At 44.7% G+C, this 27,204-nt stretch overlaps 1 pseudogene; it reads left to right on the forward strand.

Annotated features, from left to right (window-relative positions):
- The first annotated feature begins 5,031 nt into the window (after positions 1 to 5,031).
- Positions 5,032 to 6,493, forward strand: LOC100655985 (SERPINE1 mRNA-binding protein 1-like; annotated as a pseudogene).
- Positions 6,494 to 27,204: the final 20,711 nt, after the last annotated feature.

Consider the following 27,204-nt stretch of genomic DNA (forward strand, 5'->3'; position numbering starts at 1 on the left):
AGATTATTTTTTCCTTTTTGTTAATTTGTTCCCTCTCCACAGCTGGCAGAATGGCTTGGGATGAGCTACAGGTTGTACTTGTGGCCCAGGGGGCAAGGCAATGGCTGTACCAGAGTGGGGAGGGGGTGAGTAAGTGGGATAGAGGTATTTCCCAAAGGGGAGAAGGGATTTTTTTTATCCGTAGGTTAGACGCTTCCACTTAACGTTCACAGATTCAGCACTGCTTCTCCCTGGTACTGGAGGCTTGAGCAGACTCTCCACCGCTCAGTTTCTTCAGGTGTGGAAAGTGCATCCCGAGCACTGCTGCTTGCCTTAGGCAGTGTGAGCCAGCCGATCTAGGCTCCAGGGTGCTGGCCAGATCAGGTCTGGCAAATCCTTGGTGCTTCTGAACTGTGTCTCCCTCCCTGTAACATTCAGTCCAGATCCTCAACTTTGTATTTGGTGTTCAGGGCTCCTAGATTGTCATATATAATTGATTCAATTGTTTCTTCAGGTCTTTGCTGTACGTGGGAACATAGGAAGCATCTGACTAGCCCACCATCTTGGCGCCACCTTCCCTCAGTCTCTTTCGTGATATAAAAGTGCAGATGGAGCAAGTAAGCAGGCAAACAGAGATAGATGCCACACCACATGAGATCTCCACAGAACCAAGAAAGAGAAGTTGAAGAGTGATAGGGACCGTCTCCCAGAGCCAACAGAGAGTCTTCCCCTATAGCTGGCACTCTGAATTCAGACTTCTAGCATCTTAAACTGTGAGAAAATGCATTTGTTAAAGCCACCCACTTGAGGTATTTCTGCTATAATAGCACTTGGTAACTAAGACAATAACCTACTATATGCTCTATCCTAAAGTCTATGTGCACTGGAGAAGAATGTATGTACTACTGATGTTGGGTGGAGTGTTCTATATAGTTCTACTAGGTCTAGTTGGTTTAGAGTGTTGTTCAAAGCCTCTATTTCCCTACTGATGTTCTGTATAGACATTCTGTCCATTTTTGAAACAACTATGACTGTAGAACTATTTCTACGCTCAGTTCTGTCATGTTTACTTCATCTATTTTAGGGCTCTGTTGTTAGGTAATATCTTCTTAATGAATTGACCCTTTTATCAGTATGTAATGTCCTTGTCTGTTGTAACAGATTTTGACCTAAAGTCTATTTCGTCTGATATTAATACAGCCATCCAACTCTTTTGGTTGCTATTTGCATAGAATTTCTTTTTCCCATCCTTTCAGTTTCAACCCATTTGTGTATTGAATCTAAAGTGTGTCTCTTGTAGACAGCATATCAACACATGAATACTTAGGGAAAGAGGTCTTTACCTACTATACAAATGGGAATCACTAGTATGTAGAGGGCAATTTAAGTCATGAAAGTGGTTGTGAATGAGCAGAATGACGTGAGAATACAGTCAAGAACACAACTTTGGGGCATTCTTACTGGGAGATAGGGGCATGTCACTGAACTGTAGTTTCTTCAGAGGTGACTTTTTTGGGCCCTGATGTCCTGTCTGGAGCCGTGTTGGCACAGTGGTGAAGAGATCACCTGCTAACCAAGAGGTTGACAGTGCAAATCCACACTCCTTGGAAACACCATGGGACAGTTCTACTCTGTCCTATGGGGTTGCTATGAGTCGGAATGGACTCTATGGCGACAGGTTAATGTCCACTCCAGCCCGAAGAGCTTTTGACAATTGTTGCACACACTTATTTCAGACTGTTGCATCTGAAGTCCATGTGGCCAAGGATCAAGTGTATTGTTATACCAGATAGCAGGTGCTCAATAAAGCTTTGTTGAGTAAACAAATATCAGTGTAGACTGGTCGTGTACTTATCTAACATCTAATGAAGTTATGCCAGATAGCAGTTGTAAGATTCTTCTTTAAATGTTATGAATTTTGGTTGATAACTGATTTTCTCTAGTGATCAAGGTATTGGAAGAGGAGACTCTGACAACTCTGTAATGCTATTTAGAGACTGGAAGAATAAAGGTGGTTGAGGCCGTGGACATTTCGACCTGGGAGTATGTGGAGGAGGCTGCTGATGAGACCCACATGGCCAGTTGGATGGGTAAGGTGGACAAGAGCTGGGTAGCAAAGTAGAGCGCCAGTCATGTGGTAGAGTGTGATGCCAGTCATGTGGGGGAGGGGGGCCCCTTCCCTGTGGGCAAATTAGGGAGTGGGGCTCCAGCTGTGTTTGGGAGGGGAATCAAGGCCCAGGAACACCGTTGTGGGGGTAAAGGGGAAGAGTCTGGCAGAGGTCCAGAAAGACAGCTAGGAGGAGGAGGGGGAGGGTGTGGCCTAGGTCCAGTAACACAGCTGGGAGGAGAAGATGGACTATATGGTTAAGGTCCAGGAACACAGCTGAGAGGAGGTGGGGGAGGTTTTGGCCAAGGTCCAGGAACAGAGCTGGTATGAGGAGGTGGACTTGCTGGCTAAGATCCAGGAATACAGCTGAGTGGAGGCAGGGAAGGTTTGGGTCAAGGTCCAGGAACACAGCTGGGAAGGGGAGGGGGAGAGGCAGGTTTTGTCCAACGTCTAGGAACAAAGCTGGGAGGAGGTAAGGGAGTTTTTGGCCAAGGTCCAGGAACATAGCTAGGAGGAGGTAGGGGAGGATCTGGCCAAGGTCTGGGAACATAGCTGGGAGGAATAGGGACAGGGTGTGTCCACGTTCTAGGAACACAGTTGGGAGGAGGAAAGGGAGGGCCTGGCTTTGTTGAGGAAAATATTGGGAGAAGGAGGAGGTGGGTCTGGCTGAAGTCTAGGAACACAGCTGGAAGGAGGAGGTGAAGGGTCTGTCCAAGATCCAGGAACACAGATGGTGGGAGGAGGTGGAGGGTCCTTCCAAGTTCTAGGAACACAGTTGGGAGGAGGAGTAGGGCTTGACCAAGGTCCTAGGGCACAGCTGATAGGAGAAATGGTAAGGGTCTGGCAGAAGTCCAGGCACAGCTGAGAGGAAGAGATGGGTGGTCTGGCCTAGGTCCAGGAGCACAGCTGGGAGGAGGTGGAGGGTCTTTCCAAGTTCTAGGAACACAGTTGGGATGAAGAGGTGGAGGTACTGACTGAGGTCCAGGAACACAGCTGGGAGGAAGAGCAGGATAGCTATCCAAGTTCCAGGAACACAGCTCAGAGGAGGAGGGAGAGGGTCTGGCCAAGGTCCAGGAACTCAGGTGGGAGGAACAGATGGAGGGTATGGCCAAGATCCAGGAACACAGCTGGGAGGAGTGGAAGGAGAGTCTAGCCTAGGTCCAGGAACACAGTGGGGAAGAGGAAGGGGAAGGTCTGAACAAGGTCCTCAGCACATCTGGGAGGAGGAAGTCCAGAGTCTGGCAGAGGTCCAGGAACACAGCTGGGAGGAGTTGGTGGAGGGTCTGACTGAGGTCAAGGAACACACCTGGGAGGACGTGGTGGAGTGTATGGTGAAGGATCCAACCAAGGCCTGGGAAGACATCCTGGTAGAGTACATGGCTCACTCCCCATGTGTGCTGATGGAGGAAGTTTATTGGGCAGTGTGTGGCCAATCGTCCTGGGCAAAGAAGGTCTCTCCTCAGCCCTCTGATTCTGTTGAAGAAACAGTTAAATTTTTTAAAAATGTTCCTGTAGAACAGACCAAAGCACTTCAAAATATAAAAGCTGTAACAAAAAGATGTGGGTGTCATCACCTGGCACCTTCCCCTCCACCAGCTCTCTGAAGATCAGCATCAGGAGGCGAGGCAAAGATGGCAGAATAGACAGACGCTTCTGGTGGGCCCTCTTTACAACAAAGACCCGAAAAAACAAGTGAAATGAGTATATTTATGACAAGCTAGGCGCCCTGAGCATCAAAGGCAAACTTAGAAAACAAACTGAGGTGCCGGGGGAGGAAGAAAACAAACTGAGGGGCAGGGGGAGGAAGAGATGGTTCAGAAGCAAAGACGACTTACCAGACCTGCATCGTGGAGTGCCCTCAGGCACCATTCCTGGGAGCGGTGGTGGCAGGCTGGCAGTAGCGTTTGGCCACAGTTTCCTCAGGGAGAAGCAGCCAGCCACACAGCCTAGTCACACCTCCGGAAGCAGAGAAGAATGGCGCTCTTGGCAAAAGCTAAGTACTTGTATGGATTTCACCACACCCCCACCCCTGCCTACTCCCACGCCGGCTTCAGTGGCTGACTTCTTTGGGCCGAGATAGGCCCTGTTGAGTGCCTAGAGCCATCCTCCCAGCCTTGGAGATGGAATAAACTTGACACTGGGGGAAAAGATAATTTGCCAGCTCCACTAACTGGGGGAGCTCAGGACAGATGCATCTCCCATCCAGGCATAAATGGTTCATGGACTTTGAGTACCTTTCCCCTCTGCATGGACCTGTGTGGGCCTATTTTAGGAAAATAGGCCCCTGTTGGCAGACTCAAACCGTTTCAGCTGTGCAGTGGAGAGATGGGTGTTTGATGTTTGACATCGCTTTGCCTATTAAACAGGGTCCTCCCGAACCCACATGATGGGCGTAAGGCCTGGTGGCTCCACTCAGGTCACCCAGCCACCCACAACAGGGGTCCAAGGATAACTGGTACCTCCCAGTCCTTACAACCAAAAACATTGGGTGCCCATGGTCTGTCTGCAGAACCCACCTATCTGTATGCTCTAGGAAACAGGGACATGCTTTCCTCAGAGACACATGGGGGGCGATTCTCAGCCCCCTGCCTTGTTCCGAGTGTGACCCCCTGCCCCAACCAGATACCATTACCTATAGCAATCACCCCTGCCCCTCTAAGACTATAGGACAGAGCCTGTACCACACAATTGATGATCAGCTACCTGGACACCTGAGCTGAATTCATACAAGAAAAGTGAATGGACTCCTAGACTGATATACCTGATAACAGCTCTAGCCATCTGGGGAAAGGATGTCAGAGCTCCAAAGGCGAAAATCATCAAATTAGCTCACTCAAGCAACCCATTTGGGCATATCAAAACAAAACAAAGGCCATCTTGTGGGAAGAGCTGAAGCAGGCACTCTTGGCACAGTGCAGCCCACTGCAATCTGTGGATGAACGTGCCGCCCAGCCACCATCATGCCTGGGCACTTACAGGAAGGCTTCGGCTGCGTGGTTACCAACCGATTCGACCAGTTATTTGACGATGAATCGGATCCCGTCGAGGTGTTGAAGGTGGTGGAGAACAAGAAAAAAGAAGCCGGCGGGGGCAGTGTTGGGGGCCCTGGGGCCAAGAGCGCAGCTCAGGCCGCAGCCCAGACCAACTCCTATGAGGCAGGCAAACAACTGCATAAAGAGTCCCAGAAAGACCGCAAGAACCCACTGCCTCCCAGTGCTGGCATGGTTGACAAGAAAGAGGAGATGCAGCCACCCGTGGCACTTAAAAAAGAAGGAATTAGACGTGTTGGAAGAAGACCTGATCAGCAACTTCAGGGTGAAGGGAAAATAACTGATAGAAGACTAGAAAGGTGACTACCTCGGGAAAGACGATTTGAAAAACCACTTGAAGAAAAGGGTGAAGGAGGAGAATTTTCAGTTGATAGACCAATCATTGACTGGCCTATTCGGGGCCGTGGTGCTCCTGGAAGAGGTCGAGGAGGCCGTGGATGTGGAATGGGCCAAGGAGATGGATTTGATTCTCATGGCAAATGTGAATTTGATAGGCATAGTGGAAGTGATAGATCTGGCCTGAAACATGAAGACAAACGGGGAGGTAGCAAATCTCACAACTGCGGGACTGTCAAAGATGAATTAACTGACTTGGATCAATCGAATGTGACTGAGGAAACACCTGAAGGTGAAGAACATCCAGTGGCAGACACTGAGAATAAGAAGAACGAAGTTGAAGAGGTAAAGGAAGAGGGTCCAAAAGAGATGACATTGGATGAATGGAAGGCTATTCAAGATAAGGACCGGGCAAAAGTAGAATTTAATATCCGAAAACCAAATGAAGGTGCTGATGGGCAGTGGAAGAAGGGATTTGTTCTTCACAAGTCAAAGAGCGAAGAAGCTCATGCTGAAGATTCGGTCATGGATCATCATTTCCGGAAGCCAGCAAATGATATAACGTCCCAGCTGGAGATCAACCTTGGAGACCTTGGCCGTCCAGGACGTGGTGGCAGGAAGAGGTAGACGTGGGCATGGTGAATGTCCCAATCGTGGCAGCAGGACTGACAAGTCAAGTGCTTCTGCCCCTGATGTAGATGACCCAGAGGCATTCCCAGCTCTGGCCTAACTGGATGCCATAAGACAACCCTGGTTCCTTCGTGGACCCTCCTCTCTGAGGCTTTGCATGCTTAAGGATCCCAAACAACTAAGAAATTAAAAAAAAAAAAAAAGACTCATTCATACCATTCACACCTAAAGACTGAATTTTATCTGTTTTGAAAATGAACTTCTCTTGCTACACAGAAGTAACAAATATGGTAGTCAGTTTTGTATTTAGAAATGTATTGGTAACAGGGATGTTTTCATAATTTTTAGAGATTATGCATTCTTCATGAATACTTTTGTATTGCTGCTTGCAAATAAGCATTTCCAACCTTGAAATATAGGTGCGAACAGTGTGTACCAGTTTAAAGCTTTCACTTCATTTGTTTTTTTTAATTAAGGATTTAGATGTTCCCTCAATTACAAAGTGATTTTAAATATGGACATAATATTGGTTTTAATACCTGCTTTGCATTTTCACACATGGTCAGCTGAGACATGTAAACTTGATTTGTCAAATTTTATGCTGTGTGGAATACTAACTCCTTTATGTATTTTAACTTAGTTTTAATATTTTCATTTTTTGGGAAAAATCTTTTTTCAATTCTCATGATAGCTGTTATATATGCTAAATCTTTATATAGAAAAATATCAGTACTTGGACAAATTCAGAGCACATTGGTTCATTAACGCTTGCTCCTGCAGTGATGCATGGTTCATTAGGTTCAAATTATACTTGATTCAAGATTTTAACTATATGACTTTTCCATTTTAAAAAGCCAATTAGATACTTTATAGGTGAAAGTTGTTTAAGCTTATTGTTGATAGACAAATCCTGTCGAGTGAAGTAGTTACATGGGTATGGATTTTTTCCCCCTCCAACAGAGTGGTGGAATAGTTTGATTTGGCTAATGCATAATATTTAACCTATGTAAAATAAGTGTCTGGCCCTTCAGTATGATTCGTATATTTGAAAGGTCCCCAAATCAAAATTGTACTTCTTTAAACAACTCTTTAACCCCTCCTTGTTCTGAAGAAACCAAAGGGCACTGGCTAGTATGGTGAGAGGGGGAGGATTTTAATTTTTGGAATTTGGAAAGCAGGCAGCTTTACATTATAAGGTTGGAACAGCAGCACTATCTGTGAAATACAAACAAAAATCTTAAAAAAAAAAAAGCAAGAAGCTACAACACAGTAAGGAAACATAAAATAAGCTAATACAATAACTTATACATGGCTCAGAGACAACAGTCAATATCAAGTCACGTAAAGAAACAGACCCTGATCGCCTTAACAAGCTCTCAAAACAAAGAGTCAAGGGATCTTCTAGGTGAAAGTGCATTCCTGGAATTATCAGAGGCAGAATACAAAAGATTAATATACAGAACCCTTCAAGACATCAGGAAGGAAATGAGGTAATATGCAGAACAAGCCAAGGAACACACAGATAAAGCAATTGAAGAAATTAAAAAGATTGTTCAGAAATATAATGAAAAATTTAATAAGCCGGAAAAATCCACAGGCAGACAGCAATCAGAAATCTGGAAGATTAACAATAAAACTACAGAAGTAAATGCAATAGAAAGTCGGAGAAGCAGAACTGAATAACTGGAAGGCAGAATTCCTGAACTTGAAGATAAAGCACTTGGCACTAATATATTTGAAGAAAAATCAGATAAAATAATTTTAAAAAATGAAGAAAACTTAAGAATCATGTGGGACTCTATCAAGAGAAATAACCTCTGAGTGATTGGAGTGCCAGACCAGGGAGGGATAACAGAAAATACAGAGAGAATTGTTGAAGATTTGTTGGCAGAAAACTTCCCTGATATTGTGAAAGATGAAAAGATATCTATCAAAGATGCTGGTCGAACTCCACATAAGGTAGATGTTAAAAGAAAGTCACCAAGACATATCATAATCAAATTAGCCAAAACCAAAGATAAAGACAGAATTATAATAGCAGCTATGGATAAATGAAAAGTCACCTACAAAGGAGAGCCAAAAAGAATAAACTCAGACTACTTAGCAAAACATGCAGGTAAGAAGGCAATGGGAATCCTCATGAGAGCATTAAAACGACAACAACAAAAACGTTGCTGTTGCGTCCAACCTACAGCAACCCTATAGGACAGAGTAGAACTGCCCCCTGGGCTTTCCAAGGAGTGACTGGTGGGTTGGAACTGCCAACCTTTTGGTTAGCAGCCTAGTTCTTAACCACTGTGCCACCAGGGCTGCCACGCAAGCATAGTCATCAATAATATTTTAAAACTGTAATTTTTAGTTTGTCTCATTTTCAATGGAGATAATTGTTGTGTTTGTCGATTTTGATGACCTCAAAGAATTTTAAATTTCAGCTTTCTGAACCATCTTTCATAGGATCCATTGGGATCATTAATGTTTAAAAAAAATTACCAACGTTCGTTCCAAGCTGGGATAATATTGTACAAAGCACAATTCATGAGTCAGATGTTGACGAACAAAGAACATTAATAAAATATTTTTTAGTACCAACTATTGATATTTTACACAGCTTAAAACTCTATAAGATGAATCTTCTACAAGATATAATTTGCTAGAATATTTAAGAGCCAATCGAATGACTGCAATTTGGATGTTTTCATTGAAAATACATTTTTTCTATTAAAAGGTCAAGATTTGAAAACTGAATTTTTTTATATCTTCACTTCAAAGGTGAAATGAGAATGTCCATAATGTCCTGTTTAAAATATATCTATTCTCATAATAATTGATAGTTGGATCCAGTGAGTCATACATGTCCCATTCCTTTACTTTTCTTTATTTTCAAATTCAGAAATGTACTCATATGTCTTGTTAAAGTTTTACATTCACCGAACATGCTTTCAAAGTTACTTTTTCTCATTCGCTGTAAGCAAGGGGCTAGGCCTTCTCATAGGCCTGGAGCTTGATATACACTCTGGATTTCTTATTGGATGGCTTTATTGACTCTTTCCACTTGGTTTAAAATATCATCCCACATTCAGGAGTTGCATAAAAGGTTGTAATCTGTTTGCAGAAATATGCTTTTCATCTTGAGCAGCGGCACTTTCTCTCTTTGGTATTTTATGTATATTTTATTGGGATAATATGTGAATTTGTATGGGCATTGCCCTGATCAGCATACATCTGAGCTTGACATCCCTTGAATATCCTTATATGTTTATAATGCAGTTTTTAGAATAAACAGAGAATATCCTATCTTCTCATTTAATTAAAAAGAAGGTGATGTATCATTGTTCTATATTTTAAGGAAAGCCTGGTGGCTTAGTAGTTAAGAGCTGCAGCTGCTAACCAAACAGTCGGCAGTTGAAATCCACCAGGCACTCCTTGGAAACCCTGTGGGGCAGTTCTGCACTGTGCTGTATTTTAAAAGGTTGTTGTTTGTGTTTTTTGTTGTTATTTGCCATGGAGTCCATTCCGACTCACAGCAACTTTATACGACATAATGAAGTCCATCGTTGTGGCTGTTGTGTCAGTCCATCTCCTTGGGGGTTTCCCTTGTTTTTGTGGCCTCTTTATGTTACCAAACACAATGTCCTTCTCTAGCGAGTGGTCTTTCCTGATGACACGTCCAAAATAAGCAAAACAAAGTAGATCTTGACATCTTCATTTCTAAGGAGCCTCCTGCTTGTATTTCTTTCAAGACTGACTTGTTTGTTCTTCTGGCACTCCACAGTATATTCAATATTTTTTGCCAACACCACAATTTAAGTGCATCAGTTCTTCTTCTGCCTTCCTTTTTCATTGTCCAAGTTTCCCATGTATATGAGGTGATTGAAAAGACCATGGCTTAGGCCAGGGGCATCTTAGTCATCAAAGTAACTTTTCAGTTTTCAAAACTTTAAAGAGGTCGTGTGCAGCAGATTTGCCCAATGCAATACATTTTTTGATTTCTTGACTGCTGCTTGCATGGATATTGATTGTTGATCCAAGTAGGGTGAAATCCTTGACAACTTCAGTTTCTTTGCCATTTATCATGACGTTGTTTATTGGTCCAGGTGTGAGTATTTTTCTCTTCTTCACATTCAGGCATAATCTATACGGAAGGCTCTGTCTTTAACTTCATTGGCAAGTGCTTCAAGTCGTCTTCATTTTCTGCAAGCAAGGTTGTGTCGGTTGAGTTTGTTAATGAGTATTCCTCCCATCCTGATGCTGTCTTCTGCATATAGTCCAGCTTCTAAGATTATTTGTTTAGTGTGCAGATTTTATAAGTAAGGTAAAAGGATACCACCCTGCCGCACACCTTTTGTAGTTTATTCTGTTGGAACAATCGCCTCTTGATCTGGGTAGAGGGTAGGCATGAGCGCAATGTAGTGTTCTGAAGGTCCCATTATTTGTAATGTTACTCCTGTCTGGGATATGCTTTCTTTATTAACTGGGCATTTCCTCTGTTGATCCTCTAGGACAGTCCCCTTGCCTTTCCTTACATTTACACACACAGGTAAGATTGACACACAAAATTAATCATCACAACACCTATGAAAATGAACAACAGTTCCTGTGGCCTCCCTTGACCCATTCATCCACCAGGCTTCATAGGACCCCCCCCACCCCCACTTTAAGGGCCCCTAACAGGGTTCGAGCCCCAACCTCGGGCCCAGAGGCTCTTCTCAAAGCTACCCTGCCCTGGCCACTCTCAGCGCCTTGGGCAGAGCATGAATTTGGACCCAGGAAAGGACTCCCTGTTGTGACAGCTTCAGTGGAGCAGGGCATGTCTGAGCTTTAGCCGTATTTGCCTGCAGTGGCCTCTGTTGGGAGTGCCGGGTCTGTCTGTCTGTCCTGTGGCGCCAAAGGACTGTGCGTGTGTGTGTCTGTGTGCAGTTGTGTAATCTGTGTGGCTGTGTCTGTCTGAGTTTCTGAGTCTATGAGTATATTGATTGTGTGTTTTGTTTTCCCCTGTGTGGCTGTTGTGTGTATCTCTGTGCCCTTCTCTGTATATGTGTGTGTGTGTGTTTGTGCATCTGTCAGTGAAAGGGTGTGTGTCAGTTGTGGAAATCCATGTAATCCATGTGCCTCTGTGCCTGTGGTGTGTGTGGGAATGTGTGTCCTTGTTGGAGTATGTGTATTCTGGATCCATGTGTGTGTGAATTTGCACCTTTGGGTGTTCCTGAGTGTAGATCTGTGTGTGCATGTGCCCATCATGTGGCAGTTTGTCCTGGGTGGACGTCTAGTGTGGCCCTGAGTGTGTGTCTGTGTGAGCCTCTCCATGAGCCCGCACCCTTTGCCCAGGTGTGTCTGCGTGGTCCTTGTCTGCACGTCTCCATGCTCGTTGTGTGTGTACACTTCTCACTGAGTGTGTTTGTGTGTGTGTACCCGAGGAACACACAGACACAGCGGGGACTTCCTCGAGAGCCACTCCAGAGGTGGGTGAGACTAGACAGTATGTCCATCCTCCTCCGTCAGGTGGGGCTGGACCCTTCTGCCCCTGCTCCTCTCAGCCTCTGCTGTCCTCCTGGTGGTCCCACCTCAGCCTCAAGGATGGAGGCAGTGAAGGGTCAGTTCACGTGGTCCCCAGCCAGGGGGCAACTGCAGAGGGCTAGAGTGAGTGGGAGGGCTAGAGAGGGTCCTGGGTTCCAGGGGAGGGTCTGGGGGAGTCCTGGGTCCCTGGGAGGGGTGATTGAGTGGGTGTCCCTTGGGAGGGCTGGGTTCTGAGGGCTTCGTGTCCCTGGGGTGGGGCAAGTAGCTGGAGTTTGTTGGGAGTTTTGGTGGAGTCCTGGATTCCTGGGCATAGGTTGAGTTGGGGAATTCTGTAGGGAAATTCAAGGGGGAAGGCTTCTGGGGCCCTGGTTAGGGTTGAGTGGGCAGCACACCTGGGGAGGACTTGGGTCCCCAGAGAGCCCTGATCCCTCAGTCATCATGGTGGCCAGGAGCTGTGGTGGTAGCATCAACAGCAGCGTTACTGTCAGGCACAAAGTGACAGACCCACTGGATGGTGGCAGGTGCTGAACTGTCTATCCAGCAAGTGCAGCCACCAAGGGAGGGCCGAGCCCCCAGAAGCCCCTCCCAGGCCACTCCTGGGTTCACCCTCGTGTGGAGCCAAGAGGAGCCCAAAGGGCTAAAGCCTAGGGCCACCTGGAATTTCCCTCCCAATCTCAGTGTCCCTGACCATGGGAATGGGTACACTGGGCCACCTGATGGTGCTGAATCGAGGAGGGAGAACCTATCTGGCCGGGGTTATCTCAGGTTGGGGGTTGGGGAGGATGGCAGAAGAAGTTGTAAGAAGACTTAGCACAGGCCCAGGCATGGAACAAGCTCGCAAAACAAAGGCACTGTAGACGTTGATGGTGGCATTTTATTACCCCTCATCCCCAGTCCCAGCACTCACTTGGCCAATCCCAAAGGGATAGAGCAGGAAAGGAGGGGCAGTGAGTGAATTTAACTTCAAAGAAGAAAAATGTAGGAATCTAGGCACTCCTGATCCCCTTTGAAATCAACTCTCTTAACACAACTCCCCCCACCATGTTGGGGAAACTGAGGCTGCTGGGGGTGTGTCCAAGTTCACTCAATGGGCCTGAGTTAACTTGTTGATTATATCCACCCAAACTCATTTTTCCGAGGTTCACTCTCTTTGTTCTTGCCAGCAATGGTTTTGGGCAGCTCTGAGATAAACTCCACCTGGATAAGGAAGAACCATATCCAACCTGACTCAGTCCTGCTATCATTTCCTTCCATTTCCCACTCTCTTCCTTGCCACCTGCACAGACCCCAGACAGCGTAACACCATGTAGGGGTCTCCATGGGGCTCACCAGGTATCTCAGGTCCTCCTCCTGACTTCTGGAGGGTGGATGTAGCCACAAGACATGTTTTGGCCAGTGAACTGTGAAGTGTGTCACCTCTAGGCAGAACAGTTCAGAACCCTTCAGATGGGAAGCTGACCACCCTGTCTTCCCATCAGAATAGTACATGACAGGTGTGTACATGGTATTCGTGCTTTATCCAGGTCCCAGGGTGACGGAACATGGAGCAGAGTTCCCAGGAGACCCATGGTAAAAAACTTTCTTCGCTATCAGCCACTAAGACTCTAGAGCTGTTTGTTATTGTCTTAGGCTGGGTTCTCTAGAGAGGAAAAAGCCGTATACCTTATATATGTATATGTATAAAGAAAAATATATATATTTTTATAAAGAAAAATATATATATAAACCAAACCAAAATGAAACCCAGTGCCTTCGAGTTGAGTCCTATTCGTAGCGACCCTATAGGACAGAGTAGAACTGCCGCATAGAGTTTCCAAGGAACGCCTGGTGGATTCAAACTGCCGACCCTGTGGTTAGCAGCTGTAGCACTTAACCACTATGCCACGAGGCTTTCCATATATATGTATATGATCCATTGCGTATATATGTATGTATATATATATGTATATATATATATACATGCATACATATACACACACGTATATATAGAGAGAGAGAGAGATTTATATCAAGGAAATGGCTCACGCCATTGTAGAGGCAGGAATGTCCCAAGTCCGTGAGTCAGAATGGAGGCTTCTCCTGATTGACGCAACTGAAGGGGCAGGCAAATTCAAGATCATCAGGTTGGAGAGCAGGGCTGTTGTTCACAAACTGTGAAGACTGATGAATCCCAAGATCGGCAGGCAAGACCTCAGATAAACAGCTAGCTCAGGCCCCGAGAACTGGAGGTCAGATGAACAGGAGTCAGCTGCAGGATCCAGATCTGGCAAAAGGCCCTGAGCTGTGTCAGAATGTCCCCGCACACTCAATGGAGACCACACACCCAAGGAAACTTCCTTTGAACTGACTGGCTACTCACAGCAGATCCCATCATGGGGGTGATCACGCATCAGATCTCAACAGGGAAGTGATCACAACATCATGTGACTGCCAAAACACTGAGAATCATGCCCCAGTCAAGTTGACACACAATCTTAACCATCACAGTTACCCATAGTATAACGTAGCCCACCTAATGCTATGCATCATTTTCTCTATTCTCTGTGAGGCAGCATTGTTGTTGCTGTGAGCTGCCACTGAGTCAGTTGTGATGCATGACGACCCCAAGGACAATAGAATGAAGTGTTGCCATCTCCATGATCATTGTTATGCTCAAGCCCATTGTTTTGGCCATGATGTATTTGAGCACATTCCAACTGAGAAGGCTCATCTTCCAACTCTATACCAGAAAATACTCTGTTGTGATCCATAGGATTTCCGTTAGCTAAGGTTTGAAAGTAGATTGCCAGGCTTTTGTTCCTGTTTTGTCTTAGTCTGGAAACTCCACTGAAACCTGTCCACCATGGGTGGTCCTGCTGATGTTTGTAATACTTATCTGCCTGTTGGTCTTACTGGTGTTGCATGATGTGAAAGCTATGAGGCAACATAGCCTAAAATGAAAAGCATTGCTTTGCCTATGAAACAGGATCCTCACCTACCCACATCATGGTCCTAAGGACTGGTAGCTCCACTCAGGTCACCCAGCCACCCGCGAAAGAGGTCCAAAGATAACTGGTACCTCCCAGTCCTTACATCCAAAAACTTTGGGTGCCCGTGGTCTGTCTGCAGAACCCACCTATCTGTATGCTCTAGGGACAGGGACACGCTTTCCTCAGAGACACATGGGGGACGTTTCTCAGCCCCCTGCCTTGTTCAGAGTGTGACCCCCTGCCTCGACCAGATACCATTACCTACACCAATCACCCCTGCCCCTCTAAGACTGTAGGACCCGGAAATGGTGCCTGAGGGCTCCCCGTGGTGGAGGTCCAGTGACTCTTCTCCACTTCTGAATGGCCTGTTCCTCCCCCGCCCCTCAGTTCATTGTCTAAGCTTGCCTTTGATGCTCAGGCCTCCCAGCTTGTCACAAATATACTGATTTCACTTGTTTTTCCGGATCTTTGTTGTAAAGAGGGCTAGATGGAAGCGTCTGTCTAATCTGCCCTCTTGGCTCCGCCTCCCTTAGTAACATTCTTCAAGTCAAAAGGCTGCACCTTGAGAATCAGCTCCAAGCGGCCCCCCAGGCTCTTGCAGATTCTGACCTTGGAACTTCCCTCCTCTGGAGGGGTGCACAATCACTAGCCCACCGTTGTACCTGGAGCCCATTCTGGAGCGAAAGTTCCATCTACCAGTACATGCAACCCAAGATGACTCAACAGACTCCCAAACTTGGACAGGGGAGGGGAATTCCAGGAATGGGCAGGCTAAAGGGACTGAGGTATAAGACCCGGAACTAGTCTCCCCCTTAAAGACCCCCAAGTTAGCATCTTGGGGAGTTCATGGTCTAGACCCTGCGTTGCTCCTTATCTGCGCCGATAATAAACTTGCCACTTTCTGTTTCCCTTAAAACTGTTGTCCCTCTTACTTCAACAGGGAACCTTGGGGCCTATGGTTATGTGTTAGGGCTGCTAACCAAAAGTCAGCAGTGTGAATTCACCAGGCGCTTCTTGGAAACTCTGTGGGGCCTTTCTACTCTGTCCTGTAGGGTTGCTATGAGTAGGAATTGACTTGATGGCAACCAGTTTGGCTTTTTTTTGTTTTAATGGTAGATGCTAAGAACCTATGAGGCCTTGGGTTACAGAGGCAGCTACTGAGGCCCCTATGGCAGATTGGGCAGGGAAGATGGAGGACACCAAGGGATGGAGGGGGATGCCAGCCAGGTGGGTTACTGGGCCCCCAGGTGGGTGGGGGAGCGGGATACCACTGGGGTGGAGGAGGGGGACCCAACTCATGAGGGGGAGGTTGACCCCACCCACCAGGGGGAGGGGGGCCCCAGCCATGTGGGGGAGAGGGACAGCAGCCAGGTTGACAAGGGTCGCAGCATCCGAGTAGGGGGGATGGACGGCTGCCAGCTGGAGTGGGTGGACGGCATACTGGGGGGTTGGGTGGAGGGCAGCCTCCTGTCGTAGGCGGAAGCCAGCTACATGGAGGCAGGGGAAGCGAGCTGGGTTGGGGAGAGGGATCCCAGAAGGGTAAGGGAGGGGGAAGCCAGCCAGGTCGGGGAGGAGGGTGCCAGCCTGGTAGAGGAGGTGGAGGCCAGAAGGGAGGGGGAAGTGAGCACCCTGGTGGAGGCTTGGGAGGACAGCAGAGTGTACAAGGAGGTAGAGACTATGGCCAAGCCTTGGGAGGCCAGCAGGGAGAAGGAGGGGAAGGGTCTAGGCGAGGTCCAGGAACAGAGTTAGAAGGAGGAGAGGGAGGGTGTAATGGAGGATCCAGAATACTGCTGGGAGGAGGAAGGGGATGCTCTGGCCCAGTTTTGGGAACACGGGAGGGAGGGGGAGTGGGAGGGTCTGGCCGGAATTTGGAAACACCAGTGGAAGAGGTTGGGGAGGCTCTGGCCCAGGTTTGGGAGCACATGTGGGACAAGGAGGAGGGGGAGGGTCTGGCAGATGTTTGGGAACACGGGTGGAAGGGGGAGGGTTTGGCCCAGGTTTGGGAGCACAGGTGGGATGAGGAGGAGGGGGAGGGTCTGGCCCAGGTTTGGGAACTCGGGTGGGAGGAGGTTGGGGAGGGCCTGTCCCAGTTTTGGGAATGTATCTGGGAGGAGATGGTAGAAGGTATGGTGAAGGGTCATTCCAAGATTGGGGAAGACATCCTGGTGGAGCTGGTGGCCCACCACCCATGGGTACTGATGGAGGCCATCTGATGGGGCAGCGTGTAGCTGATCCTTCTGGGCAAGGAAGGGTCCCTGCTGAAGCTTGCAGACCCTGCAGAATAGAAGCAGTTAAATTTTTAAGATACTTCAATAGGACAGACCAAAACACTATGAATTATAAAAGGTGAAACATAATGATGCAGGCGGGTGTCCACACCTGGCACCTTCCCCTCCACCAGGTCTCAAAAGAGCATTGGTGCCAGAAAACTCTGTCCCTCCCGCTGATCCCCACTACAGTTTAGGGGGTGGTAAAGGACGCAACCAAAAAGCAAAAAACAAAAACTAGATTGAGAAGTCAGAGTGCACAAGAAACTTTGAGATCGTACATAGGAGTAAGGAAGGAAGAGAGGAAGCCAGGCCCCTCCTGGGCCTGTCACTTAGAGTCCAACCAAGCCTGTGGTAAAAAGGAGGAAAGTGCCCCCACCCTCAATGGTGGAGTGAGGACAGAATTGAGTGTTTGGAGCCCCAGAAATAACTGTCAAGATGTTGATACAGAGGTGGTTACAGCACCCTTTAGAAAGTCCTGTTCTTCCATTATGTGGTGTTTTCTGAAGCATTTGTTCACTCTTTCTGTGCGGAAACATATACATTCTTCTCTACACAACATAGAAAGGCTGGTTTTTGGGTCTTTCCACCTGACATTATGTTAAGAGCATTTTCTGTGTTCTGAAATGTCTTTGAAACATATGACTTTTAGGAGCTGCCTCCGCTGTAAGGATTTACACTAGTTCCCCCATCCCTCTACCATGAGTCATTTAGCTCGTTGCCATATTTTCACTGTAATCCATCCTGTTCCACTTGAATGTGGTCTCACCAGGTCTTTGGATACATGGTGGTTCTTTCATTAGGGCAGCTGACTAGAAGTGCAATTGTGCTGAATAAAAGGGTGTGAGTATTTGGAAGGCTTCGGGTAGACAGTGTTACATTGCATTTCAGGATGGTTGTGAGAATTCACAATTCCACTATCAATGTGTGAAAGGGGCCCCAGAAGAGTTAATATTTAATTCCTTTGATAGAAAGAATTTATCAAATAAAAGTTTTCTCATTGAAGTTATATAGTTGTCTTGTTCACTGATTCTTCACTAAAAAAGATGAGACTGTTGTACAAAGTTAGCTTTGGTTTCACTCATCGATTTGTGTTCTCATTAGTAGTTTAAAGGGAAATCCAATAATAGACCTGTGAGTATAAAAATTCCTGATTATTCATGATTCAAAGCATATGTATAAACCAAAAGAAACCCAGCCCTGGTGGTGTCGTGGTTAAGAGCTAAGGCTGCTAATCCAAAGGTCGGCATTCCAGTCCAACAGCTGCTCCTTGGAAACCCTACTGGCCACTCTACTCTGTCCTGATTATCCATGATTCGAAGTGTATCTATAAGGTATGTTAAGATACTCACCGAACAGAGACTGATGAGAAAGATTATTGCTAAAACAGCAATCTCCAGAAAGAGGAACATCATTACAAGTTTTCGGTCCAGCCCAGGAAAACTATTGTCAATGAGCTGAAAGAGCAGTATTCAAAGTCACGTGAAGCCTCAAAAGAAATGTACAATATAGCAGTGATATGGACTCCTGGAGAGAAACCCCAAATCAGCCTCCGAGAACGAGCCCCACCCATCAGATATCTCCAGTGGGTTTCTCTGCTTCCAGGAAGGTTGGCAGCTGGCCACCTGGTGCTTCTTCTGAGTCTGGCAGTGTTGTTAGAGGTTGTGAGTGTCCTGTCTGTAATGGGGCTCAATCTCTAGTTCCCCAGAGGCTCTACCTGCCCTTGTGTCTAATGCTGAATCACACTTTTCTCGTGGATACATTGACTTTTTAGCCTCTTAAAAACCAGCACAGGGCAAAAAAACAAAAACAAAATCACTACAGAGATGTCTTTATTCAGAATTAATCAACTTTTAGGGCTTGAACAAAAGCAAAGTGGTGACCATGCAGATGATACTAACAACGTGAGGCTTCTCTAAGATCCTTGATTTTAATTCTATTCCACTCCTCTGTGCATGTAGACAGACTTCATCTGAGTAAGTTCGGACTTTTCTGATGCCTGGTCGGGAGAGATTGCTTTGGATTTCGCTATTTGTTCTTGAAAAATCATTACTTTCATTCTAAACATTTCCTTCAAGACAGTGTGTTCAACAGAGATACCCATTCGACAGAATATGATTCAGCAACAGACACGAATGAATTATGGAAGGAGGCAAGAATGATCCATCTTGAACTTGCAAAATGCAAGTATAAGCTGGGAGAAACAACCCTGTAAAGGGGCTGCTTTCTGGGCTTTTGATTAAAGGGCCATGGCCCATTTGGAAAAACCAGCCCCCGAGGTCTCTTCCCAAGGTAAAGGGCAAACCCACTGTGGTATATTCATATACAGAACTTCTACTGAGCAAGGAAAACAAAGCAGCTACTAGTACAGCAAACATCCCGGATGAATCTAAAACGAGTATGCTGACTTAAAGGATCCTGGGTAAAACCAAAAAGTAAATCTCGTACGCTTCGATTACACAAAAGTTCTTTAAAACTGCAGATCAGCGGTTGGAAGAGGGGTGCCAGAAATGGAGGGAGAGGACAGAATGAATTAAAAGAATCAGCAGGAGAGTTTGGGGGTGAGGGTTAGGCTCATTATTCAAAATTCAATAAACTGCATACTTTAATTAGGTGCTGATTATTATATATCACTTATATATGAGCTGTAGGAACAAAGATTAGATATACAAACTGTCATAGTTTTTTATTTCCTTAACCAAAAGAATATTGCAAGTATCTTTAAAAAGTCAACGGGATATAATTTATGAATTTATAAGCCAGTTTAGAATTGAGGAAAAAATACATACTTACATTATGTGGGAATCCTGGCACTTTACAATGGTTAGGAGTACACCCAACCTGTTTGAAAGCATGAGAAATAATAGGAATGAAAATTCGGTGTTAAAGAGAGTATATGTGAGATAAATGTAGATATAGTTATGGCCATAACTAGGAGAGAGAGGCAGTTGCCATCATAAGTTCATATTCCAATAAAAGGTACAGAATACTGTTAACATCAAGTTTCTAAAATCATTGAAGTTTTCTTTCAACATTCATTTATATTCTGAACCAAGCCATGTCATGTCAGATTTTTGAAGTCCATAAATGTTTTGCATAAAAGAGGAATTTTGTGTATTCTATCATTAAAACTATGAAATTAGCAGCCAGTTAGCAACACAATTCCAGACAGCCACTAATAAGAATTTAGTTTTGTATTTCATAGTACTTCACCTGAACCAATGAATAGCAACATGGAAACTAATACGTAAAAGGAATATAAAAATTTCTGGAATGTATGATCACCACAACAAAGGGCAAATCTTGTTTCTTTAAAAACAAGATTGTACAAGTATTTTAGGAGAAAATAACTTTGCAATGGGATTCATACTAATCCACATGGAGGTTCAGTTTCATGCAGATTGAAATCTCTCTGGAAAATAAACTCTGAGCTCTCTAACACTTTCATCTCAGCCCTCACAGTTGAGGTGACTACCATGTGTGCTTTCATGAAACACACTGTCTTTGAGTAGCCACTGTCTAAAAGGGAGCAGTCGCTCTCAGCAGATTCATTAAAGAAGCAGATCAGATGCATGAAAAGGCCAAGGCCATCCTTTCTTCATTGGTCAACCACCCCAGTTCTGGGCGCTCTTGTCCCATCTGGCTATGGTCGAGATGCTGGTGTCAGGAGTGCCCTACTCCCTAAGTCAGCTCAGACAGAGGTCACTAAACACTGCAGTTCTGCTGGTCACCTTTCATGCTGGACTGAGTCCCCTTCAACCACCCTGGGAAAAGCTGTTGTTTAAACTGGTGTGAAAGAGCCCAATAAAAGGTGAGAAAACACGGCATGTTCAAGGACTACTCACATTTTCCAATGGAGTAGTTGGTGGCCAGAGCACCAGGAACCAGAACAATACCCTTTGTGCCTTCATGTCCTGTCCCCTTGAGGAAGCTCAAGTGGCACAAAGAAAGAATCTGGTAAGTGTGGGATGGGGACAGGGCCAATTTTGTATGAGAGTGGAACAAGGGTATGGCCTGGAGGGATAGGGGATGCTTGCACTCCTGGGAGGGGGAAGGGAGGGAAAGGGATGGGAAAACGGTGGAGATGGCAGGAGTGGGTTGGAGGAGGAAGGAGGCCACACAGGAGAGAAGTTGGAGGAGAGTTCAAAGTCAGTCAGTCAGTGAGTAGATCAGCAGGTCAGTAAGATGCAAGGAGCAGAAGAGTTGGATTCGCAGCATCAGTAGCCTTCTCCTATCTGGTCGATGCCTTAGTAACCTGCATGGTTTATAAATTCTCCCTTGTCCAATCCCTGCCTTCGCCCCTGACACATCACAATGGACCCCAAGCCTGACACACCACAGGTAACCCACCGTGCACCATCCCAGACCAACTGCCATACCAACTACAGGTCCTCTCTGGGACCATCAAGAAACTTGTGATTTATGGTCTTTCCCAACCCATCTTCCTTGTCCCCCACATTCTGGGTTCCTCCTTTCCTGCACTCCCAGAATTTCCCATCCTAACTGATGGCTGTGAAACTTATAGCATGAATGATGACAGAGCTGTGAGAAGAAACAAATAAAAGCAGAACGGGGAGTTCACACCCCTGCCCCCTCTCTGTAACTGATACAATAAACAGACAAAAATCAGTGAGGATGTGGAACATTTGAATAGCAGTTGAATATATGCGTCTATCTCATTTTTCCTAAGAACGTTATTTTCAAGTACACATTTACAAAAATCACTCTACTTTGGACTTGAAGCTCGTCTCCATCAATTTCAGAGGAATGAAATCACAGAGAACACATTTTCTTGTTTTGTGATCATAACATAACTGTTCTAGAAATAACGATACAGCACTAACTAGAAACTCCCCATGTTGGAAATGGTAATGTGCCCTTTTAAATGAAATACTAATCAGAGGTGAAATCTCAAGGGAAAAGGAATATATGGGACCTCGGTGATAAGGATAACATAAAACGGAACTCAAATGCAACTCCTTTTGCCCTGGGAATTCCGATTTGGGTTGGGAAGATATTCAGGTCTCAAAATCATCCCTTATTAACTTAGAAAATATCACACCTTAAATAGTTATAAAATGTCAGTTAACTCTGTCACCCCACTATTCATTAGTGTGGACTTTAAATGATGCACGTAAATGGGGAATGTATCAATCTAACTCTCACACTTGATCTTCCTGGGATCTCCAAAGAATTCGTGCATTTTAAGAGAGAAAGTTTCTCAGCTTCTCTCCTAAAAAAAAAAAAAAAATTTTTTTTTCTCCTAGGGGACCACTGAACAATACCCAGAGAGCATGGCAACCCCAGGAATAATGGGTGGTGAATGTCAAGAAGATAGGCAGGGCCTAGAGGCACCCGTGACTAGGACAAACCCACATAGGTGATCATCTTCCCCAGGCCCTGTCCTGAGTTGAACTCATATGTAGGTGTTTATCTGCAGGATTGGACACAGTGATTCTGAAATTTATTCAGGCCCATGGCAGCTTCAAGATTGTTACATTAACTCAAATTACAAGAATCAAAAATGAAAGTGATGACATTACTATCAGCCTTACAGAAGTAAAAATAGGTTGTAAGTGAATGCTTTGAACAACTGAAAACCAACCAAATAAATAGGGTAAATCAAATGAGCAAATTCCAAGAAACACTCATACTACAAAAGAGTTGAAAGAGAAATAGGAAATGTGTATAGACTTATAACAAGAGATTGAATCAGGCATAAAAACGCTCCCAACAATAAAGCCTGAGAACAGAAGCTTTTGTGGCTAAATTCCACCAGACATTTAAAGATTTATCACCAATTCTTCTCAAAATCTTCAAAAACAAAAGAAGACGAGGGAATACTTCCTAACTCATTCTATAAGGTCAGCATTACTCTGATACTAAAGGCAGATATAGACTTCACAAGAAAAGAAAAATGTGGCATACTATTCCTTAAGAATATAGACATAAAAATCTTCAACCAAACAAGGGCAACACAAATCCAGCAGTACAGCAAAAGGATTATACACTGTGAGCAAGAGGAGTTTACCCCAGAAATCGATGGGTGGTTTAACAATCAATCAATGTAATATGCTTCATTAATATAAGGAAGCACACAAGCCCACACATGATCATGTTAATTGATGGAGATAAAGCATTTGAGAACACCCAATAGTCTGTCATGAAACAAATGTTCAGAAAGTTTGAACTAAGGGAATTTCCTCAACATAATAAAGGCCATGTATGGAAAAACCAACAGCTAACATTATACCCGACGGTGAAAGACTAAAAGCTTTTCCCCCTAACATCAGGAACAGGACAAAGATTGTTGGTGTCAATACTACAATTCAACTTGTATTGGAAGTTCTAGCCAGATTAGTCAGGCAAGAAAAAGAAATAGCGTATCCAGGCTGAACTGGAAGAAGTCAAACTATCTGTACTCACAGTTGATATGATAGTGTAAAGATTAAATCCTAAAGAATTAACAACAAACACTGTTAGAGCTAATCAACGAATTCAGCAAGGTTGCAGGATACAAGACCAACACAAAAAATCAGTTGAATATCTATACGCTAGCGTTGAAAACTCCAGGAAGGAAACTGAGAGAACAATTCCATTTACAATAGCATCCAAATGAATACACTACCTAGGAATAAAATTAACCAATGAGGTGAAAGATTTGTACCCTGAAAATTACAAAATATCTCTGCAGGAATTTAAAAAAGACCTAAATGAATGCAAAGATCCTGTGTTTGTGAATAGAAAGATTTAATACTCTTAAAATGGCAATATTCCCTAAGGGAATTCACATATGCGATGCCTTGCCTATCAAAATGCCAACCTTTTTTTACAGAAATGATAAAGCCAGTCCTAAACTTGGTATAGAATTTCGGGGAATCTCATGTAGCCAAAATTTTAAAAAGAAGAACCAAGTGGCAGAACGCATACTTTCCAATTTCAAAACTTACTGGAAACCTTCAGTCATTAAAACAGCGTCATACTGGCATAGAAATACACATATAGATCAACAGAGCATCCAGAATTGAACCCTCACGTATGAGGCCAATTGCTTTTCCACAAGGCTGCCAAGTCCATTGGATGGAGAAAGAAGAGTCTTTTCAACAAATGATGTTAGAGGAACTGGATATCACATACAAAAACTGATGTTGGACTTTTACCTCACCTCATATACAAATATGAATTCAAAATAATCAAAGATCTAAATATAGGTACCAAAATTATAAAAGTCTTAGAAGAAAACATAGGTGCAATTTTCACGACCTTGCATTTGGCGATGGTCTCTTAGAAATGGCACCTAAAGCACAAGCAACTATAGAAGAAATAGAGAAACTGATTTTCATCCAATTAAAACAAATTTTTGCATCAAAGGATGCTAACCAGAGAGTGGAAAACAAACCACAGAATGGGAGAAAATGTTTGCAAATCATACATTTGATAAAGGTCTAGTATCCAGAAGATACAAAGAACACTAAGAACGAAATCATAAACCAGCCAATGCAAAACTGAGGAAAGGACTTGAATAGACATTTCTCCAAAGAAGATCACAAATGGCCAATAGGCACATGAAAAGTAGTTCAGCATTTTTAGTCCCAAATCCCTATCTTGCACAAAGCCCTTAATCAGGATCCCATAAAGTTCTACAGTTACTGATGCCTGCAGGTTCCCCAACCCCTTGAACCTACAGAACCCAAATCCCTGTCTCTAGCTGATCAAGAACCTGTCCTGAGCATTGGTAGCTCCCATTGTCCAGATTCCTCTGTTCTTTCCTCCTTTTTGCAGACCCTCAGGTAATCTTTGGGCAATTCCTGGATAAACTGGGGCTCCAGGGAAGGTGACTGCTGAATAGTTGGGCAAGTGTTCAATGCTGCTCCTCACTAACACTCTCTAACCACATCACAAACACACACACATACACACATTCACACTGACCACACAACTTCTGGCCACATGAAAATGAATGCAGCACACACAGAGATAATGCAAATGATTGTATTCTTCTGACAGCACATCAACACTGAGAACTCAGACATATTCTGACCACACTCACATCCTGAATTCACACACTGATCACACATTTTCACATGTCAGTCCACTTTGGAAACACACAAAACACTGACAACAAACACACATTGCACATTCGCCAAGATTCCACATGTCCATACTCTCACTGACCATAGCAAACATAGTAAAATGCACATACAAAGACACCCTGAAATGACCATCTACCCTCTGATCATACATAAACATGAAAATCATATGTACACACCCTAACAACACACTGACCCCCACCACAATGACCATTCACTCTCTGAATACACACAGAGACCAGACACACACCTAGATTCAAAAAGGCACCTGACTATGCATGTGTGGGCTTTGATCATGGGGCATGTCCCACCTCACTATCAACACAGAAACCCGGAGAAGGACAGGGAGTCATGGGACACAGGGACAAAGTGCAGGAGATTGTGATGTTTGTCCCTCATGAAGTACATCTGAGCTTTCAGAGCTGGTTGTTATAGTGGCAGCATGTGAAAAAGAGATAGGAGAGCCAAGAGGGTCAGAAATGATGCATAAGACGTCTCTGACAAATACTTATTTCCAAATCAAGAATATAGATATTCCACTCAAGCTCTGAGGAGAATTCCTCGAGGAATTACCGTGTGTTCGTTTTAATGTGATAATGGAGAATTCTTCCTGGAGATTAGTCAATATTGCTGGTGAAATTCCTATTTAAATGCTTCTCTAGATAACACTGTAATTAACCTTTTTTTTTTTTTGGTTTAAAACATCACTTAGAATTGAGAATGTCATTCCCAAGGGGCGGTGCGGCCACCGCTAACAGTTTGCACAAAGCCACCTTTCCTGGGCGGCAGCAGCCGGCAGAGGGCGCCCCGTCGCCTTTTTGACCGGCGGCGCCTTAAGAGCTGGTGGATCGGAGCTTCGGCCTGGAGGGTGACCGGGCTGTAGGGGAAGGACAAAGACCTTAGTTTCCAGGGGACCCAGCGTCAGGGAGGCCCCGCGGCTATGGGACCCGAGAGTCAACAGTGAGTACAAAGCTTTCTTTTGGGGCCCTGAGTGCTGAGGAGAAGGGGCTTGATGTGGCTTCTCAGGCCAGCCACGGTGGAGCCCGAGGGGAAAGGGAAGACGCTACCCCTGTGTACAGGCTGTTGTTGCCTTTTTAATGGTTCTTTTTACCTAAAGAAGGAACCCAGGTGGAGGCGCAGTGGTGAAGCGCTCGGCTGCTAACCGAAATGTTGGCATGTGGAACCCACCAGCCGCTCAGCTGGAGAAAGATGTGGCAGTCAGCTTCCTTGAAGATGACATCCTAGGAACCCCTAGGGGCCAGTTCTCCTCTGTCCTGTAGGGTTGATATGAGTTGCAGTGGACTTGATGGCAGCGGGGTTTTGTTGTTATTTTTACGTATAACTTTAAAGTAGCTGGGAAATAATAAAAAAATGAAAAGTAGGTGTATGAAAACACTCAACATTACTTTAAGTTGAATTATTTTTCTTTATTAAAATATTAGAAATTACTCTAATTTTATTGTCCTGGTTTTTGTGAAAGTGCTGATGTTTTCAGTTGCGGTAGAGTGGGTTCCCTTTTGGTTCAGGGCGACCCCATGTGTGCAGAGTAGAACTGCTGTATAGGGCTTTCAAGGCTGTGATGTTATTGGAAGCAGATTGCCAAGTTTGTATTACAAGGCACGTCTGGGTGGGTTCCAACCGCCAACCATTTGGCTTATAGTCTAGCGCTTAATCATCTGCACAGCCCAGGGAGTGCTCATGGAACCATGAAAAAACAAAACAACAACAAAAAACAAACTCACGTTACTGCGGCGTCCACCCTGTAGAGACTCTATAGGACAGAGTAGAACTGCCCCGTAGGGTTTCTGAGGAGTGGCTGGTGGATTGGAACTGCCAACTATTTGGTTAGCAGCCTAGGTCTTAACCAGTGTGCCACCAGGGTTCCCATGGAAGGATAGTCATCAATTACATCTTTGAAATATAATTATTAGTTTGTCTCATTTTCAATGGAAATAATTGCCATGTTTGTCGATTTTCATGCCCTGAAAGAATTCTAAATTTCAGCTTTCTGAACCATCTTTCATAGGATCCAGTGGGACCACCAATGTTTAAAAAAAAAATTTACCAAGGCTTGTTCCAATAAATAAATTATTTATGATGAATGGATAAATAAATTCTGGTATATTCACACAGTGGAATACTATGCATTGATAAAGAACAGTGATGAATCTGTGAAACATTTCATAACATGGAGGAATCTGGAAGGCATTATGCAGAGTGAAATTAGTCAGTTGCAAAAGAACAAATATTGTATAAGGCCAC

Source organism: Loxodonta africana, chromosome 12 (assembly GCF_030014295.1).
Source record: "Loxodonta africana isolate mLoxAfr1 chromosome 12, mLoxAfr1.hap2, whole genome shotgun sequence".
NCBI lineage: Eukaryota > Metazoa > Chordata > Mammalia > Proboscidea > Elephantidae > Loxodonta > Loxodonta africana.